Genomic DNA, 20592 nt, shown 5'->3' on the forward strand with positions numbered 1-20592 from the left:
TAAGCAAAAGTTGTGCCAGCCACCCTAAGCTGTTAAGTGCTGCGGATCTCCAAAGCAGTATTTTTGGCACCAATGCAAATAAATGTAAACTGAGTAAAGACTATATGAAAACAGTATGATGAAATTTAAATGCCAGCAAATAATGTTTTCACTCAACAGGAATTTAATTTAGAGATACCGTTTTAAATTTCTAACTACTGTAACACTTGCAACTAGAGAAAGAAGGTAATTCATGGGCAGTTTTCTTCACAGATCAGGGTATAATTGTATACAAGTATAAATACAAATATTATTGGCATTTTTCTGTTACAGATAAGCTGCTATCACCATGCAATCATCAAAATAATACACAAAGTATCATATATCAAATGCATGATAGTGTGGAGTGTTATTTTTAGCAACATAATTTAAGAATGAGCCACAAAACTCAGTAGTCATAGACATAATCTCCATGACTGCAATTAACTCTTCCTATTGTACTGTACAGTTGCACACTCTTGATAGAACACACCCTGTGGAAGATGATTTTAACTGGACTAAAAGGTTTGGACCTTTCCACCTGCGATGCAGTGTACTCTCACAGCAGACCTTGGAAGGATAAGCAAGCATCAGTTAAATGAAAACAGTGCTTCTAAGATTAAAAGAATACGATAATATGTGAGGACAATCAAGAAAGGTTACAGAATCCTGGGAGCAGTGGTAAAGGACTCTGGAGCACAGGTAGTTTTCTTATCAGTCTTCCTGATCAAAGGGAAGGGGTTTGAAAAGGCCAGTAAAATCTGGCAAATCAACACATGTTTATGGGACTGGTGCCACAGCCATGGGACTCACTTTGAGAAATCTAGTCTGCTTTAGCTGATGAGGTCCACCTGTCAGAGAAAGGGAAGAGTGTCTTAGGTCACAGGCTTGCCAAGCTGGTGAAGAAGGCCTTAAACAAAACTTGCCAGGAAAGAGTGACCTCAATCCAACCTCCTACTAGTCTGATGCTAGTGCCAGTTGGAAACGCCCAGAAACTGGCAAGTGGTCACAGGTCAGCAAGTGAGCACCTGATGAGCAGCACAGAGGACTTCCAGCCACTCCAGCAAATAACCCAGGGTCATCAGGGCCCAACTGAAACACCTCTATGCCAGTGCACACAGCATGGGAAATAAGCAAGAGGAGTTAGAAGTGTGCACACGCCTGAAGGGCTATGAACCCATTGGTATCATGGAGACATGGTGGGGCACCTCCTGCAACTGGACTGCTGGAATGGAAGGATACAGGCTCTTCAGGAAAAACAGGCTGGGGAGATGAGGAGAGGGTGTCACCCTCTACATCAGTGACCAGCTGGAACATGCAGAACTCTGCCTGGGGATGGATGAGGAGCAGGCCCAGAGTTCATGGATCAGGATTAAAGGGAGAGCAGGGACAGAGGACATTATAGTGAAGGTCTGCTACAAGCCATTCAACCAGGAAGAGAGAGAGGATGAAGCCTTCTATAGACAGATAGGTGTGGCCTCACCTTCTGCACCAGACACTTTCCCATTGCTATAACAAGTCAATTGTCCATCAGCAAAATCTCCAGTCCTTGTATGGACAGCTTTCGCTCTGTAGTCTGTGCCCCCACAAGACCAGTGCTAGCAGTGCTCTCTGTAATACAGAGGCAGGACTGGCTGTCTGGCTATAACCTTTAACAGAGCTTTACAGCTTTTTAGAGTTCTGTGTGTCACAGCTTTCATTTTCCCCATCACATTAATAATGCACTCATTGCTGTTCTTTTCCTGGTTTATCTGCATATGATAACTTCTTCAAGTTGAAAGCACTCTTGTAATCACAATATTTCATTCACACTCACCCTGTAACGTCTCATTTGTGCTAATGTAGAAATGTGGCAACGTGTTGCTTAGTGACCAAAAGCATTCCCCTCCACCCTTTTCTCCCACAAGTGAGGCTTTTACCATGGCAAATAAGTAAGTATTTTAATGTTATGGAATTAAGTTTTATTAGATGTCAGCTTCCTAATAACATTGGAGAGATCTATAAAATAGAACACACATCTGCTTGCCAAATGGCTTTCTAAGCCTCCTAATGTTTCCATTTATGCAACACAATCCTATTTTATATGGCATTTTACAGCACCAGGAAAAACACTTTCCAGTCAAAATGCATTTTAATACATATATTTGGCTTACACAAATAAATCCAGGATACACTCCAGTATCTATTCCAAAAGATTTGCACTCTAATCTCAAACAGTCATGGTCTGTATTTCACCTGTATTTTAATTACACTTTCATTACACAGTTAATTCAAAATGCAGGAATTACTGGGTAAAGTTCTTTCATTTGTGATCTGCAGGTCATGATAATGGCCCTTTCGGCATTAAAAACTTGTGCATCAGGTGAAAACAGAGAGAATCTGGGACAATGCAGAGAGCAGGATGTCAGCTGCACTGCTGCGAACACCTAGCTCACAAATCTCAAATCCGGTTCAGAATTTAAAATATAAAGGAGTGATGGGGGGTTGTTTGGTTTAGTTGCCATCTGTTTGTGGGTTGGTTTGTCTTTTTGTTTGGTTTGGGGATTTTTTTTTTTCATGCTTCACTTCTCTTGTTTCTCCCACAAGTAGACAGGAAGAGGGCAACATTCAGAAACATGCCATGACGTATTTTCAAATGAAAGGTGCAGGTCTCATATAAAATTCTAAGAAAAACAAAGGACTGCAAAGTTCAGTCAATTTAGCTGTGGATGTCATGATGGCATGGCAGTAAAATTCGTCTGCCATTCAGATATAACATCTTTTCTGTGTCATCACATGACACTGCACCATTCCAAACCTTCTCAGATGGTGATAGCATCTTTCATCCTTCTCTGCCTCCCTTGAAACACTGCGTTGACACTTCTGAGGCAACAAACCACCAGCATCCAGAATTTGCATCTCTAGCAAGAACCAAAAAGAGATGTCAAAAACATCCCCTGGCAATGATGACTCAAGTTTGCAAAGTAAATTCTGCCATTTTCCTCTGCTCTGTGAAGCAGTTTCAAATATTGACTAAAACACGGCTGCATAATATATTTCCACCAAAACGAGCAGGAGATTAAATGTGCAAAGAATGAAGTAAAAATTCCACAAGAGAAACCAAGAGAAATAACAGGTCCCTTCATATACCATGTTGTCTAATGTTAGGAGTATTTAAATCTGTGAATGTTGCAGTAGGCAAATGTTTTCTCTTCTGGACCAGAAATACCCTCTCTCTTGTAAGGAAGTAAGAGAACAGCCTGAACAAAAACAAAAAACCACCACTGGGATTTGGTTATAGAGTTACATTTACTCCATCCCTTTTTGAACAGGGGTTTGGTTTAAAATTTTAAGAGGCTCTAATTCCCAGTTTCATAAGTGACTTTTATTTTTTAATATAACTGGCTTCTAATTCAGTTGAGCATATACAAAAAGTGCCCAGTTAAATAGAAACCATAAAAATATTGTTCAGGTTCCAGCAAGCCTTGCTGCAAGGCTAACAACCAGAGTTCAGCTTTGCAACAGCCAAGAGGAAAGATATCAAAAGGCACAAGTGAATTAAGAAATTTTAAAAAGGGAGATGGGAGAGCTTTGCTGGATACTATTAGAATATGGGCAAAAAGGAAGGACCTTCAGGCAGCCTGGAGGACTATGCAAAGCCCAAGTACAAAGAAAAAGACACTGACTGTTGTGCCTTAGGCTGCAAGCAAGAAAGATTTCCTGCTGTTAGATTTCATTCCTACTAAGGGAATTTGGAATTTGTCCACCCATTTATCAATGAGAAAGATTCTTCCAGCTAGAGAGAGTATCAGGGATGGAACTGTTAAGCCAAATTTCTACTTTCTGAGTTGGCTATAGTAGTGATAGCAGGCATAAAATTTTGCTATGGGTTGCACATTTATGATCTTAGATTTTATTAAAAAGTGATGGAAAACAGTCTCTATACAGCCTTTCTTGGGTTTTATTTATAAATACCAAGGGGACAGATTAATAAAGTGAAATAGGGATTATGGTTCTTTTTGGCTGTAAGCAGCTCCTTATATCACTGAATGTAAGGGGAAGAAAGAGAAGAAGGAGAAGAGATGCTGTTATAAACCACTGAATATATACCATTAATTTTACTTCTTAGTTGCAGCCTGATCCTATCTCTGTCTCCATTTTGCCTTCTGTCCTCTAGGATCCTTAGATTCAGCTTTGAGCAATACAGGTGCTTCCTTTAAAAAGAGATTGAAACCGGGTCCTGGAGCTCTTATACTGACCAAGGTTCATAACTTTATTCGCTACCTGCTCCATCTGGAGCAAAGGCTGGCATGTGAATTGTGGCCAATTCATTTGGAAAGCCAAGGAATGCAAAGAACTTGGCAGACATTATATGTATGGATATACATCAGAACAATTATCAGCCCTGGTACGAGCTCAACACATGCCAGCAATGAAGTCTTTCTGATTCAGAGTATGGAGACTACAGTCCAAGTCATTTGGTTGGGAAATGGGAGTAGGTTATTACCCTTGAGAAATACAAGCAAACCCAATTCCATCTGTGCTGCTGCCTCTACGCCACAGGCGTTAGCTTGCTAAATATACACTCCTGCATCACCTAAGGCAAACTGACATTAGCTGCCTCACGTCTGTAGCTGAAACAGCATCTGTAAAGTCTTCCGTACAAATGTGCTGTGGCCTGTAGGAAAGCAGAGAACAGGTGTTCTCTGAGGGTCCTTCTGGGTCTACTACACTGCTGCTTGTCGGAGAAGGAATCTTTCCGGTCCTGTTTCTTCCTGCTGGAGCACTTAAAAACTTACGGGCTGTGTGCATCCCCATCACATCTTCAAGTTCCCCTTTGCATCCAGCTTGTCCTTTCATTTATACTTCTCCCTGCACTGCCACTATCTTGAGACCTCTCAACCCACTATGGACTGCTCCACACTGCAACCTGACTTAAGTGTTTTACATATATTTAAAAATAATATCTCCACATTCAAACCCTACTAACTCAATCTCAAAAACAGAAATCAAGGAATTACCTGAAAACATAGCAAAGAAATGAAACTTCTGTTTCTGGTTGCCACCCATCATATTTTTAAGCATATTATTTGCATTACAAATAGTAGCTTTCACAAAGCTCTGGGACTTGGAAGTCGGTCCTTAACCAACCTGCATAAAAGTCAGGGTAGGGAAGAGAGAGCCAAAAGCTAAAGACCTATTGAGAACAACAAAACTGAGAGAATGGAGGTCAGGGAAGATAGAAAAATCAGAGAAACAAAGGTCCTGAGGAAGTGGGGCTCCTGTTTTACTCCCTATATATGTGAAGAACCTGCAGTGCTACTAGATCTGTTTTCTTTGCCTTCTTTTAAAAACAGTTCCGTGGGTGTGGAAAAGAAAAGCAGTTTTGCTCTCCAAAGCCCAAGTGCCATCAAAGCAAACAAAATCTTTTCTAGTCAGTAGGACAGTGTGTTTGATAAAATATGGTACAAGTTTGGGCAGCACAACCTGGAGCTGCATAATGAGAAAAAAGGTAGATAAGGACATGCCACGGGACAGAAGGAAGGTAGCTAAGATGTGGCTAAGATGTGGACTCTATTTCAGAGCAAATAAATTATTAAGAAGCTTGCCAAAGACAGAACTAGATACTCACCACATGCATCATTCAAGCACAAAGGGCAAAAAAGCATTAGCTAGCTACAGCATAAGGGATATTTATACACTTACAAACAGGGAAGTGATCCAATTTACACAGTAGAACAGCAAAAAGCCTTGCTTCACTACACCACCTAGACCAAAAAGGGTTGTCTCTTATCTACTTTGTATTTTCAAGACAGAAGCTATCCAAACACTGCAGATGAGTATGGAAGTATCTTTTTCTGACACTTATTTGATCTCTTTAGTCTCCCAAGATTTTATAACAATTCATAAGTCCATGTGTTTTTATGAATTTTTACTGGAATTTCACAAAACAATTCTGACTTTTTGGTTATTCTGACTTGGGGATAATGGGAAAAATATTTTTTTCAAAGTTTTCTAGATGCCCACGTTGTTACAGATCCTCTTTGTACTGCCCAAGTTTCTTATTGATATGACTTTCATCTTCAACATCTCCTCTCCTTCCCTCCCCCACCCTGAATCACAGAATCAACTAAGTTGGAAAAGACTTTGAAGAACATCAAGTCCCAGTGTTTTGTGAGAGTCTGTCACTGACTTCTTTCTCTGATGATGGCTCAGCATTCTTTGTTATCTTTTCTGATTTTGCCATCTGTGCTTTGTATTGGCTACATATTGTTTAAGCTCTAACTATATTTCTTATCAGACCTATATAGGAACAGAGAAAAAGAATGGATTGCTCTTAGGTTACAGTGGAAAGTAAGTTTCCTTTCTTTGGGTCAAACTGTCTTTTCAAAAATATACCATATTGTTGCCCCTTAATTTTGGATGGGGAGTGAAGGAGAGGGCATGGAAGGAAGTAACACAGCCACTTAATCCATCTTCTGGTAGCTGCGTAGTAAAATATGCCAGCCTGAGAACACCAAGTACACAGAATTTATTGAAATCTTAATCTCTTCTGTCCATCTGCAAACAAGCATTCTGTTCCCCTTGCATCATGAAGGTGGGTAATGGGCACTGGCCAAGGAGGCTCATTTGAAATGGTAGATGAACATTATAACGTGATAACCTCCTTGAAGAAAAAACAATATACTCAGATTAAAGTTTTGTGTGCTTGCTTAAGTATATTTGAACGTGCTCTAATACCTGTCACAACATGACTGCTCAGCTGTATGACAAGCAAAATCAGCATGTTTTCCAGGCATATTTCTTTGGGGGGGGGGGGAGGAGAGGGAGAAGGGAATAAATCCCTGAAGATCTTGATCATTAGTTAACTATGCTGAAAGCTCCCTTACACACGCATGCAAAATGGAAGTAGCAGTAAACACTGCTTTCTTCCGTACATTCTATTTTTATCTCCTTTTTTTATTCTGTTTTCAGTAGTAGTCTTGGAAACATAGACACCAAGTTCATCCTGTAAGAGCTGATTAATCAAATAAGAAAAAAACCATTACAAGATGAACAAAGAATTGATTTTTGTTTTCCTGGGAATCACAACAAGGTAACCCAGAACAAACACCAAACACACACTTACTTAAAGTAAGCATTCAGTCATCTTTTGTATTTATAAACAAGTAAAAAGAATATAAATCAACCAATGGTTCTTGTTCCATGTCACTTTTGAATCTTTTTTTTAGTGCTACGTACAAGCAAACCACCACACAAGTTATTTCAGCAGTAAAACTGAAATCTCATTTCCAAAAAAAAACAAAGACAAAATATGTTTTTCAGTTTCACTTTACTGGCTACAACAGGCAGTCAATCCCCAAATATACCTTTGACAAAGGGACTTTTTAACCAAAATATATATTTGGCTATAATAAACAGCACACATACACCAATTTGTTCCAAAGCTATAATAAGACTTATCGTTGAACTCTGATATTAAAATCCCCCAAATAAGTATTATCTTACAGCAGCATGCCTTCACTACCCACACACTCTCAGAGGAATAAAACTGCAGGGCATATAAGCATTTCTAAAATTATACTGAAAGAGATGCTTGAAAGAAAGCAGAATACACTACATGTTGGAGGAGTTATCCTGCAAAAAGGAAGTATGCTCACAAGCTCCACAAGTCAGCAACATAGCCATTCCACCATACTGCTGTCATCAGGACTATTATATTGCTATATAATCTAGAAGAGTCACTGAAAATGGACCACACTGTGCTAAACGCTAAGTACTCTACACACATACAGAGAACTCAGAAATCCCTGTAGTGCCATTAGTTAAAACCTGGGAAAGAGAACAAGACAGAAAAGGAATACGCAACTCTTGGCCATAAATGCTTATCATTAGCAATGTTAGGAGCAAAGCTCCAAACTCCTAATCCTCAGCTCAAGATTTAATCTCAACTACAAAATCTTTCTGAATGTTTATATAATCTAACCAACAGGAAGATCCAAGAACATATGATAATATGATAGAAACATATGTAATATGATAGAAATCCTAGTCATGCAAACACTACCACATAAAAATAATTTCATATATTTGTATCCTGCCAACTTCTCCCACATAGTTTTGATCCAAATAGAGCCAATTAATACACTTCTATGCCCTCTGAAGAAATCATAGGTTCAGTTTGGCTCACACTTTTAAGTGGGGTCAAATATTGTTGTGGAGGGAGAAGAGAGAAGCTGCTAAGCTTCCATTTATCTACCTGATCATAACATCCAAATCTCCTAAGCCATTCATCTTCAAAGGAAAGTTATGATTCTGTCAGCTAAGCAGCTCAAATATTTGTCCATTCCCTCCTCAACAGGGACAATCATCTCATGCAGACGTACTTACTATGAGATCTGACAGTCTCATAAATGAATATTTGCAGTCATGTAGCCCATCTCCTGGGATCGGAAGACCTAGTGTGACTATATGTAAAGGGTGAGTGTCAGGATGATGAAGCTAGGCTTTTCTCAGTGATGTCCAGTCATAGGACAAGGGGTAATGGGTGTAAACTGGAGCATAAGAGGTTCCATGTGAACATCAGGAAAAACTTCTTTACTGTGAGAGTGACAGAGCACTGGAACAGGTTGCCCAGGGGGATTGTGGAGTCTCCTATATTGGAGATATTCAAGGCCCAGCTGGATAAGTTCCTGTGTGATGTACTCTAGGTTACCCTGCTCTTGCAGGGGGGTTGGACTAGATGATCTTTTGAGGTCCCTTCCAACCCTCGGGATTCTGTGATTCTGTGTGCTATTTGCAGCATTCTTCAATGCTGAGAATCTTTGCAATTAGAGAACTGGCAAAGATCTGTATTCATATAAAAGTAATAAATTCCAAAAAAATGAAAATGTACAGAACTTTCAAAATGTCTATGGGGAGACCAGAATATAGAGGAGAAAAAAGACTTGCTGGAAAGAAGTCTAAATTTCAGTGCTCTCTGAAGATTTAGAAAACAAAAAAAAAAAAACCTACCCTCCTGCCTTTAATTATTTAACAGAAACCAGTAGCTGAAACTGTGACGAGAAAGGCCTCAGAAAGAATGAGGGCAGTCCCAGGGTTGGTTGTTTTTATTGCTGGGTTTGTTGTTTTGTTTTTTAAACCACTGAAACTGGATGTCTTGAAATATGCTCTGGGATTTCCAAGAAGAGAGTAAGGCATTATTATATGAAAGTCATGTTATTATAACAAAACTATGGAAAAAATACCCTGAGCTCATCCAGTACCCTTTAAAAACTGAAGTTTATAGAATCATAGAATAGTTGGGGTTGGAAATGACCTTAAGACCATCTAGTTCCAACCCCCCTGCCATGGGCAGGATTTCACACATTAGAGCACGTCACCCAAGACTCTGTCCAACCCGGTTATGTCTGAATTGTCAAAGATAAACACATAAAAATAAGAACCACACCAATATTTACATTATACCATAGAAAATGAATCGTTGTATTGCAGTATTGGTTTAGACACATACAGTGTAGAAAGAAAACTTCAGGGAACTTAAGTGTGCCGTCATTTACCCACAGTAAATATTTTGAAGAAAACAAACAGCTAATATTTTGGAAACAGTATTGTCTTCAAGGAGTAGAGGACTTTATTTGCTTTTGAAGAGGCATCTGGTCTTGACAAAAAAAGTACAACTTCAGTGAAACATGGCTCTCTTACAGAGACTTGTTAGGGAGCAGTATAAATTTAGCAAGAAATATTTACACTTTATTGCTGCTCCTCCCCCCCCCCCCAAAAAAAAAATCCTTCAATAAAAAGCTTCTTTCCAGACAGAATTCTGTAGAACAGCAGAATGACCAAGTCATTTTGTTTTGAGAAAACAAGAAGTCTGACTTCCATTTGAGAGTCCAAAAATACTCTACAAGTAATGAAGGTGTTGGAGGCTCAACATGTACCTTTTGAAACAGAGAGCAAGAGCTCTCTGAACTTTACAAGAGAGACCAATTCCCATTTATCCCCTAGAAAATATTTTGTATAAACTGACATCCCTAAAATCTCTTTAGTCATATCGCTGACTAGGAAGACACTTTCTTTCCCACCCTAAGCATAAACTGGAGTTGGTAGGATGTTCAGTAATGCAAGCTGCCATACCTTGAGGCACTCCTCAAATGTTAGAAAGTTTAAATGGTTCTTGAATTTGAGGACATACCTGTCCCAATGACACAGAGCGGTTTATAACGCTTTCACTAGTGACAGAACCAGTGATCTCATTCATGGGTGCAAATCACTGTTTACACACAATATGCCAATATTTTTTAAAGAATTTTTGGCAGGGAGTTTCATAGAACCCTGCAGGGAGTTTGGTGCCATAGACCAGCTCCCTCAAGCAGCAACATTAACTTTCAACTTTGTCACAGCTAGGGTCAGTAGGAAAGTAGGCAGTATTCCTACTGTCAGAGTTTCAACAGGAAAAACTTTCCTTTTTTACTTATTCCTCTAAGAAACAATGATATTCTATAGGAGGAAAAAAAAAATTACAGAGGAACAAAATATAAATGAAAGGAAACTTTACGCATTTGGCATGAACCACTCGACAAGAGTGGTCATTTGGAGCAAAATCAGTGGCTTCAATCCTTGACTTTCTAAAAAATCGCCTCTTTGTCCTTTCTTCTCTTTGAAAGCAACTGTAAATATTTGAAAAGCCTAACAGATAACCTCAATGGAAAACCTCAGCAGAACTTTCCTTGACAAGATACTAACACATCTGAGAATTGGAAGACAGGTAAAGGGTAGGCCACTACATACCATACCATACCATCTGAATCTCTCTCTTACTTGGACCCATCTGTCCTTCTGCAGCATAGCCTTGTACTCAGTCCAGACCCTTTGCAATCCTTTTGTTTTGACCTTCACAGCACATAGTACAAAGACTGCTCATTTGGAGTAAGCCAACACCTTAATGCAGCACAGCATTAAAGGCCTGAGAAGATTAATCATTTAAGGTTTAAATATCACTGCCTAATTGTTTACTTGTATTTGATTTTTCTTCTATTCAGACATTTTTTTTCTGAGGAATTCAGGATCTCTATGTTAAAGGAAGTAGGAATAACTTTATCATTCTAACACATTATTTTTTGTACAGCACCTCTTTTGCCCATGCCCTTTCAGGGTACCCTTGCTCCTCTCTCATTGTAGCTTTCTCTACCAGAGAAAAGAGAAGAAAGAGCATGGTACCTCAGTTTCCCCAAACACACTCCTCTAATACAAATTCAGAAACAGGTGACAACCAAGATGAACGGCAGATTTGTGCTAAAGCACTTTGTGCTGTACCTACAGAGTTGGTTGTGATGCCCCCAACTAAATCTAGCTTATCACGTTACATTTGTCTCCATACCACCCTAAAATAATCCTTTCTTAGAAGTAACAAGATTTTATTGGATTTGTAGCGAGAAAGATACAGTCTGTCCTTACGGTACAGCAGCATGGTTATGCACATAAGCTAGCGCTACTCGTTAACAGTTTGGCATCTGAAGGGGAAAGTTGCTGCTCAAGCAATTCACAATAAGTCTCCTATTTGATACTGCTTTACAGGGTCTCCCTTATTTATTGGATTGCCACCACAAAGTTTATTGCCCAAATCAATTTTTATTAATGCTCAAGGAAGCAACAAAAAATCAAACCGCAATACCTTGTGGGTGAAAAAAGGCAAATTATTAATGCAAAAAATACTTTAAACTTATTAGCTAAATGACCTTCGTAAGCAACCCCCTAAAGTGCATATACATACATTTGATACAGTATAACTATCCACTGATACAAATATGTTTAGTGTACAGAAATTTAAAACAAAAGCATTGCTTGTTATAGGGACAAATGTTTATTTTCCTTTAAATGAAAAAGTTAGAAACAAGACCTTGTGCAATACCTATAGCATCCACACATCCACCTTTTTAAAGGTTTTATAAGAGAAGGAAAACAATTATTGTTGTACTGTGGCCTTGCACACTGCAAATTCAACATATCTGATTGTTGATAAGGTGTGGGGGATTAAGCAATAGCAGCAGCTTCTGGTCAAAGCACTTTTCTGCTTCAGCTTCTAAAAGCAACACTCCTGAGGAGCCGTAAAGTTTATAAAAGAACTCCTGGCTCAGGTTGACAGATTTTGCTAACCTTTCCCATGCTGACTATGAATGTTGTTCACTCCAGCCTCAAAGCTCACCACCTTCTCAGTGGATGGTGCACCCTAGCAGCAGGACAGAAGGACATCACCCCTTGTCAGCTGTCACAAATCCTATGCCCTATTATTTTCACACAGCAGCTGTGTACTGCAGACATCTGCATGCCTGAAAGGAAGGGGCTGCTATAAATGTGGTCTATCTGTAGTGAGATTTGGGAGGATTCACAGGCCTGGCAAACCCACTTGAACTCCTGTGTGTTTAAGAATCCAATTCCTTTTGAAAGATATCTGCCAAAGGATAAAGGCTGTCTGCACTTTGCGCTCCTGAAAATTTTACACGCACGGTTACAGATTCTGTTTCCCAAACAGAAAGCAGCAGGCTTGTTTGTTTGTTTGAAGAAAGAGAGCACACAAATATTGTGGTTGTACAAGTCAGGGTGTGTGTCAAACACTGACAAAGAGCAGCATAATAAAAAGTAAGTACTGTGACAAGCTACCAAACTTCCCATACAAGCACCAGCAATCATTTATTTATAGCTACACTTCATCCCACTTGAGTTGTTTTCCAGAAAGTGGCTCGTCTGTTGGTCTAGAAAATGCATCAAATCAATCATGTTCCTGTTTTCCTACTTCCCCCCATTGTCTCTGTTACACTCCGAAGGCCCAGTTCTACATTTCCTTTGGGACAGAGCAGAGAGAGAAGCACTGCAGACAAAAAGTGCATTGCATGTGCTACAGCCAAGATGAGCAGAAGGTGCCCTTAGAAATGGAAGATAGAGGCACAAAATATTCTGGAACTATATCCCCACATGGGCCTCGAAGCCCATGAAAGTTTAACAAAACCAACAACATAATTCACAAATGCTGAAATATTCTGTAATCACTACAAAATAATGAAGTAAAAGACCTCTGTGCTCTGAACTTTTTGTTGAAGCATTTCAACTCTTTCCCCTGCTTGAGATCAATGGTGCAATTTCCCAAGACATTAGATCCAACTCCTGTTGTCGTTGCTTTATGTTTGACATTGAGCTAAGATTTCAAAACCACACTTTGCAGCCCTGCTAAGCAGCTTCTAATTTACGCTGAGAGAAACAAAGGTGAAAAATTGACCTCATTTAAGTGTCTAACCAGAGAGCTGAGCTCCTATGAATATGTGAGCCCCTATGCCTGATCATGACACTTTCCAGGATGGTCTAACAAAAATGACATTTCTTTCACCTAAGTTTAAATGTCTGTGCCTGTCACTTTACAACTGTAACAGAAGCAGACAGATGTGTCTCCAAAAGTGATTACATAGAGGGCTTCAGCCAGTATTATGGATTATTTAAACACTGAAAAGTTAGTGCACAGGGATCCCATCTCACACCTTTGGAGTAGATGAAGATTATGGGGCTGTTCTGACAGTTGAATATTAAAGCCAGGAGCACAAGATTGCTACCTTTGAAATCAGAAGTTTCCCAGTGACGAGTTGCAGTAGCCCACAGAGAGGCAGTTTGGGAAGACAAGGAATGAATCTAGAGGACAACACAGCAGCCCCCACAAAAGCACCTATGTGTTTGCTTGTGTAATACAGACTGGCAGTGTCCAGCTATCAGAGAACTGCTGTCAAAATAATGAGACAAGCAAACAGACATAGTTCTTTTCCAGAAAGTAATAAGTTTTTAAAATAACACAACGCTTTCTACTTCAGTTTATTTCTACATTTACAGGCTGACGAGGCTATAAATTTGAAGAGAAGAGTCTTCCATTCTACTTTGATAAATAGACCACAAACAGTAGGATAGCCTTTTTAAATTAAGGATCTGACTTTCATCAAGAAAGATTTTGCAGAAATATCCCCCTCAGCAAACTTAACCTGAACTTTCCCAATCATAAGCAGAAAGCCATGCAGCCATCCTTCAGGAAGTATTTGTTCTGTCCAAGATATGTTTTTTCCTGCAGTCATTCCTGACATAGATTCATTTCTTTGCTGCTGGTGATTAAATTTCAGCTATTACTTGCAGGTTTTGGACCAAAGTCCTCAGATTGCCCTCCTTAGAGCAGTAACATTTGCTGTAGATTCCTTAAGCAAGGAGTCTACTTCCATCTGCTGAGGTATTTCCTTAGATACGCACTTTGAGAAAATAAAGGGTTATGGAAATACAGTTTATAACTTTTAACTGGCAGATGCTTCATAGCTTTGGAAATTTTTTTTTTTTTTTTTCAGCATGAAAACAAGAAGCAATACCACACCCCAAGATTTTAAGAGTAGGATAGATGCATAAATCAACCAAATGGACTGGGTAACTCCAAGATGTTAGCAAATGCCACACTACTGTTTATCCAGATGCTAGATTATCAAAGGCTTGGGAGCAGAAGATGGCAGACATAGCAATTCATATAAGACATTTTCTACCTCCTCCCAAAGCACCCACCCATGGTCCAACACCAGCAACACAGAAACATCAAGAGGAGCTGAAGACTGTGACACTTCAGTTGAGAAGGCTAGTTTGCTTTCAGAGGTCTTCCCCAGGTTTGTTTTGGATCTCAGTTCTTCTGTTGACCATGAAAGATTCCTTCTGGCTGAAACCAACTCAGATACACAGTGTGTTCAATGCCAGCTGCAGGTAAAAGACATCCAAATGAGCACGTCAATGCAAAGTCCTTCAGCACATACTGAACATGCATACTCCAATAAGAGTGCCTGAAACTTCACATTTACTGTAAATTGCCGTTCCCCAATTTTTCTGAACTTGCTATTTTGTCTTTCACCAAGACAATTCTGGTCTCAAAATCCTGACTAATAAGTACAAGCCCAAAGAAATAAGGGGTATAAAATCAAGTCAATTACTGGAAAGATGGTTATTTAAGCCTGCAGCAGCATGAGCAGATGGAAGCTACATTTTGACAGTAACAGTCTATCAGAGAGCACATGATGCTTGTGGAGCAGGGACTTGGCCATTCTCTGCCAAGCTGACTGCACTCACCAGCAAGTCCACTCCACTCTGGCCTAATAAATCTGGCATTATTTTCTGATCTAATGTTCCATGAGAAAAGAGAAGGTATTCCGCCATAAAACATCTTGGATGCCTATCTATGGCTTATTCTAGTGGAAGGCTTGAAATGCTTAATGGTTTTGAACCTTGTAAGCAAAACTGGGCATCAAAGCTTTCCTCACATCCCAAACACTCCACCTCAGCAGTAGGCCTCTGTACTTCTATTTGATAGATTTTGAACATAAGTTTCTCCACCCTCTTCAATCTCTTCTCAAACCCTCAAAACACAGGCAGGGAAATGCCTAGACAGGGATGTCAAGGTGAAGACAGTTTCTTGTTTCCTGTGCCTGCGTGGAATGAGAACAGCTCTGGGAGCACGCAAATCTTGAGATGCAAAGGCTGTTTGAGCACTTAGAGTAGGAGGCCTGTGTCCCACACACTGATTTAGCCACAGAGGGGAACTTAAACAATACTCACTGCTGGAATCCAGCTAGGAATCTCCTCTTAAGCCCCTTTGCACTCCAGTTTGCTAGGTATAATAAGGAGAATAACATTTTCCTGCCTCTCAGTGTGGTTTGCAAGGACAAAGAAATGTATGCAGCTCAATTCTGTGTGTTACAGCACCAAAGATCGGTTTGAAGAGTCAATCTCTTCAAACCTATTTTTCCAGAAAAGCATCTGATCTCAAAAGAGAAAATGAGCTATGCATCCTTACATCAGCTTGCAGATGAAGAAAGACAGGCTTAGTGGATGGAGACACTTCACACTGAAGCATACAAATTGGCTCATCATGGAAGTGAGTGGGGTGAAAATAGCTTTGAGTGCAGGACAGTCCCTAGGACAGTTCAGGACAGGAAATGTCATCCAGTCCACAAAAGTAGCACCTGAATCCTCAAAAATGTGAAACAGGCTTTTACCAGCAGAAGCTAAAATTATATTCCCTGAATAGCTAAAAGTAATGCATTTTGAAGGGGAAAATAGGGTGATTGAAAGGAACCCCTGGAGGGCTACAAGTTCTTACGTGTAAGAGCTAGGATCCTCTTCCAAGACCTCTCTGGATAAAGCAAGTCTGAGATGTAGGGCATGCAGGAGAACACAATCATGAGGAAAGATTCTAAAGGAACTCTTCTTAGTAAAAGGAGAGATATTCTGTATATCAGTGGATTTATAACAAATATGCTTTTCTTTCATTCCTTCCCCTGTAATTTCTTTAGGAGTTCATAACTTGGATGTAGTTTGTAAGCTGGCTTTCATTTGGGATGGTTTATGTTCTTTTATTTCCAGTTTCACCTTCACCTAATCTGAACTGAAGTTTCTAATACCTGACTAGCATCAAAATGGGATGCAAAAGTTCTTAAATTGAGACATTAGTGCAACAGTTTCACACTTCTGCACGCTGCTTCCTAGTCTGAAAAGAGCAGCTGTCTGTGCTAACCAAGCTCTATAGGCCTTTTTGGTAGTGATGGGAGAGGAGGAAGTGCCTGCCAGTGGTCAGAGAGAGACAGGAAAACCTTCTGATATGGGGTAAAGCAATCAGACCATACCTGAATCCTAAGGAATCTTTTGCAACAGTACACAATGTTACTGAAAGGTAAAGCAATTGGTCTTGCACGGTTGTGGCTTAGAGAATCAATTTGCAACTTGCAAGCATCACCTCTATGGTTTTATTCCTGCAGTGTGAGAATTTATGTCTATCAAGTTTGCTGCAGATTTTTAGCAGGAGTTTAACTTCTCTCACAATGGGCTCAGACTCACAAACCAAGTTACTGGGGAGCAACAAGATATTGCAAGCTAAATAACCAAGTGTGCTTAGCCTTCTTCTATCCAACTATTTTGAATGCTAAGATACATTTGGACAGTCATGTCTTAATTTGTTGAGCCTGTAATGACGAGTTTAAACTTAAAAAATTATCCCTGTGCTCTTTTTGCTTACAAATGATACTTGACACACAATGTTAAAATTTCCAAACTGTTTCTTTTTGGCATTCACAAAAGCTTCACAGTTACATATGTCACATGACTATCACACCCTAACAATCATCAGCTCAGAACCATCCTCTCCCAGTGCTAAATAAGTATTATTTCTACAGTGGGGCAGCAGATTTAGTGGGAAAAGCAGTACCAAAGTATTTTTTGCTTCTTCAAATACAGCCTACCAAAAGGAAATAAAAAGCAGACTGGCTATAGCTGCATAGCCAAGTGTCTGAAAGAAGAGTGGGATGTCCTAGTTTATGCAAACTGGTCTGTCCAGTAGGTTGTTCATATGTATTCCATTTCATCTTCATATTCTTCTCGACTTATGTTACTCAACCTGGCTTTTGAATTAAACGGTATTATGCACCATGAACAGGTAACAGTTGTACAGGATGAGTAAGAGGAACAAGTTATGAGTATACATACAAGCTGCCATATATGAAAATCTATAAATTTTAAGTATTGTAGAAGTCCCATATGCATACACACAAAAAGGGTATATTCCAATTCTTCATTCACAAGGGAAGTCACTTTTCTCCTTTCACATGGTAGAAGTTAGTTTTCTGTTTATTGGTGAGCTCTAGTCTGCAGGCCTAGATATACCAGTAACCTATTGCACAAATTGTGTGTCAGCATATTAGAATTATTGTTGTATTTGCATGAATATTGTCACAGAGTTTTGATGGTTATACTTCAGACATATTTTCTCTGATTATATTTTAACAAGATTTATGAATAAATATCACAGCAAGAAGCCTGCAACATCTGGATGAGGCTTCCTCAGAATCATTATGACAGCATTTACTTTATCAGAGTCACTAGAAAATACTTTTATCTCTGGTTACATGACAAGCAGCAAGAATTCAATCTGTGTGTTTGGTGTACAGGATGATTGCTATCCCATTAATAGTCTGCATTGTTAACAGTTGTGGAGCTTGAACTGCCTGAAAGTGTTTTTCCTCCATAATGGAACATAAAAGCTTCCCATCACCACTAAATTTAACCACTTGTTTGCCTTTCAGTGAAGATGCATGCTTCTAGGGAAGCTAAATCCCAACATGTTCTTTCCAAAAGAGACCTGCATAAAGATGAAGTCATCTTAGATCAAGTGATGTGCAAGTTTTATGGGCAAAGGTGTTACTGAAAGTAGTGGTTAGGAGAGAGAAATTAAAAATAAAGGAACATTAAGTCAACTACCCAGTCTTCCCTTTCTTTTTGTTAGCACAAGCTCATAGAGAAAAAAAAAAACCATCAAAACAACCCAACAGAAGAACCATAAAGACCAACTTGTAATTCTTCTTAGTTGCCAACAGAAGAAAATATATTCCAACAACATTATATAACATGGATATACTATTCAGTTGTTTACAGAAAACATATCTTTCCCACAGCACTGTTATTCTACCATCAGCATGTTAGCTTGCCCTGTTTAGCTGCCATGTGAGATGGTCAACCTCTTTGCAATGAATGACCAGAAGAAAAGTTACAGTAGAAATGGTTACCAAACTTAAGAACACCCTACCATTTGATGTCCAACATGAGTGCAATGCAGCTTAATGCTTTCGGAATTGAAACAAAAAAACCCAATAGAACCAAGTGAGTACATTCACCATTCTCTTCTTGCCATACTTTGAGGATGAGGCTCTCTAAATACACTCCACAGAATGATAAACTGCTGCTTCCCAATATAGAATCATAGAATCCTGGAATAGTTAGGGTTGAAAGAGACCTTAAGATCATCTAGTTCCAACCCCACTGCCATGTGCAGGGACACCTCACACTAAACCATGCCACCCAAGGCTCTGTCCAACCTGGCTTTGAACACTGCCAGGGATGGAGCATTCACAACTTCCTTGGGCAACCCCTTCCCATGCACTACCCTTACAATAAAGAACTTCCTTATATCTAATCTATAACTTCCCCTGTTTAAGTTTGAACCCGTTACCCCTTGTCCTATCACTACAGTCCCTAATGAAGAGTCCCTCCCCAGCATCCTCAGCCAGTGATGTACTTGCACAATTAGTGATCTTTGCTGGGAAGGAATAACATAAAAAAACGCCTCCAGTAGGACTTTTTTGACTCTCGGTCTCTTGAGCATCTTAGTGAAAATGCTTTCACATTATTAACTCCATAGCATCACACAATCAGAAGAACTAGAAATGTTTCTACAGTTACTGCTATCAGAAACTTATCAACTCTTCCCAGCAAAACACATTATCAGTGTTTAAGTATTCAGACCAACAACTCAACTATCTAGTGAAAATTTTTGCTAAAGACGCCCATTGGGGCAGGCTGGAGCAAAGCAGACGAGGGCACTTACTGCCATTTGTATTTACATCAACTGTATGGGTTTATATTGTTCTTATAAACAATATGCCAGCTGTATTTAGTGGCAATATTTTTATTAATTATTGTTCAGGGAACTCATTTCATTCTGAAAGAACAGATGTTGCTCCATTAAAGTAAGTCACAGCATCTCTTCTGAGAGAGTAAATGATGTTTACCTGAGACAGTGTCTTCATGTTAACATTTATGCCTTTATTATGTTACTGGCTCAAAAATAAGCCTTATATTTATGGAGAGTAACAAAGAAATATTACAATATAATAACAAGTAGAGTTAATTTTATATGTTTCTCCAGTGAAGCTGAAGCCCAAGAGCTCCATCATGAAGTTCGTATGACAATAATATAGATTTTTAACATTTAATTATGCACAAGTACCTTTCTTTTTGCCAAGAAGGGGCCTCTTAATTCAGATGGCTATTGTTAAAATTCGTACCCATATGTACATATTTTGTACATATATTGCACTTAATCATTACTTCAACTGACCTTGATAATCCTTAGGAAAAAAAAAAAAACAGTAGAAAGACTTTGTGTATAAATAGTATATATAGCATGTAAATTCAAAATTGACAGTTAAATGTTCATTAGAAAATGTTGCAGAACAGGAACACTGACTGAGATTAGAGAACTATGCATTAGCACAAGCTGTTACCACATGCTGTATGTAGGGACCTGGGCAAAGCTACTCTTAAATCCTAAAATGAAGCCAAAGCTTTTCAAACCTTGAGAGGATCTTCATAATTTCAGCAATATTCATTTATCCACACATTTCTCTTTGTGCCATCATGGGAGTTGAGCACCCTGCTCAGGTAACCATGCTACCTATAACCTGGGGGTAACTTCCACAACCACAGCAAGTAGATGGGAACCATCATCACAAATCCTACTACCTCTGGTCAAGGGGAGCTGCAAGGACCCATGATCTCCCAGATCAGACTGTCAATACCCATGTCTCTGCATGCAGGTCAGCAAAGATCTACAGCCCCAACTTGACAAACAGCTGTCCCAGCTCAAAGCTGTTGGATATGGGCAGTTTGAGTCACCTATCATCTCTCAACATAGTCATCTTTAAAGTACCAAAGAGGGAACAGATTCACTTTGACATGACAAGAGCTCATACAAAGGAATGTCTTCCC

Source organism: Psittacula echo (genome assembly GCF_963264785.1).
Source record: "Psittacula echo genome assembly, chromosome: 1".
NCBI lineage: Eukaryota > Metazoa > Chordata > Aves > Psittaciformes > Psittacidae > Psittacula > Psittacula echo.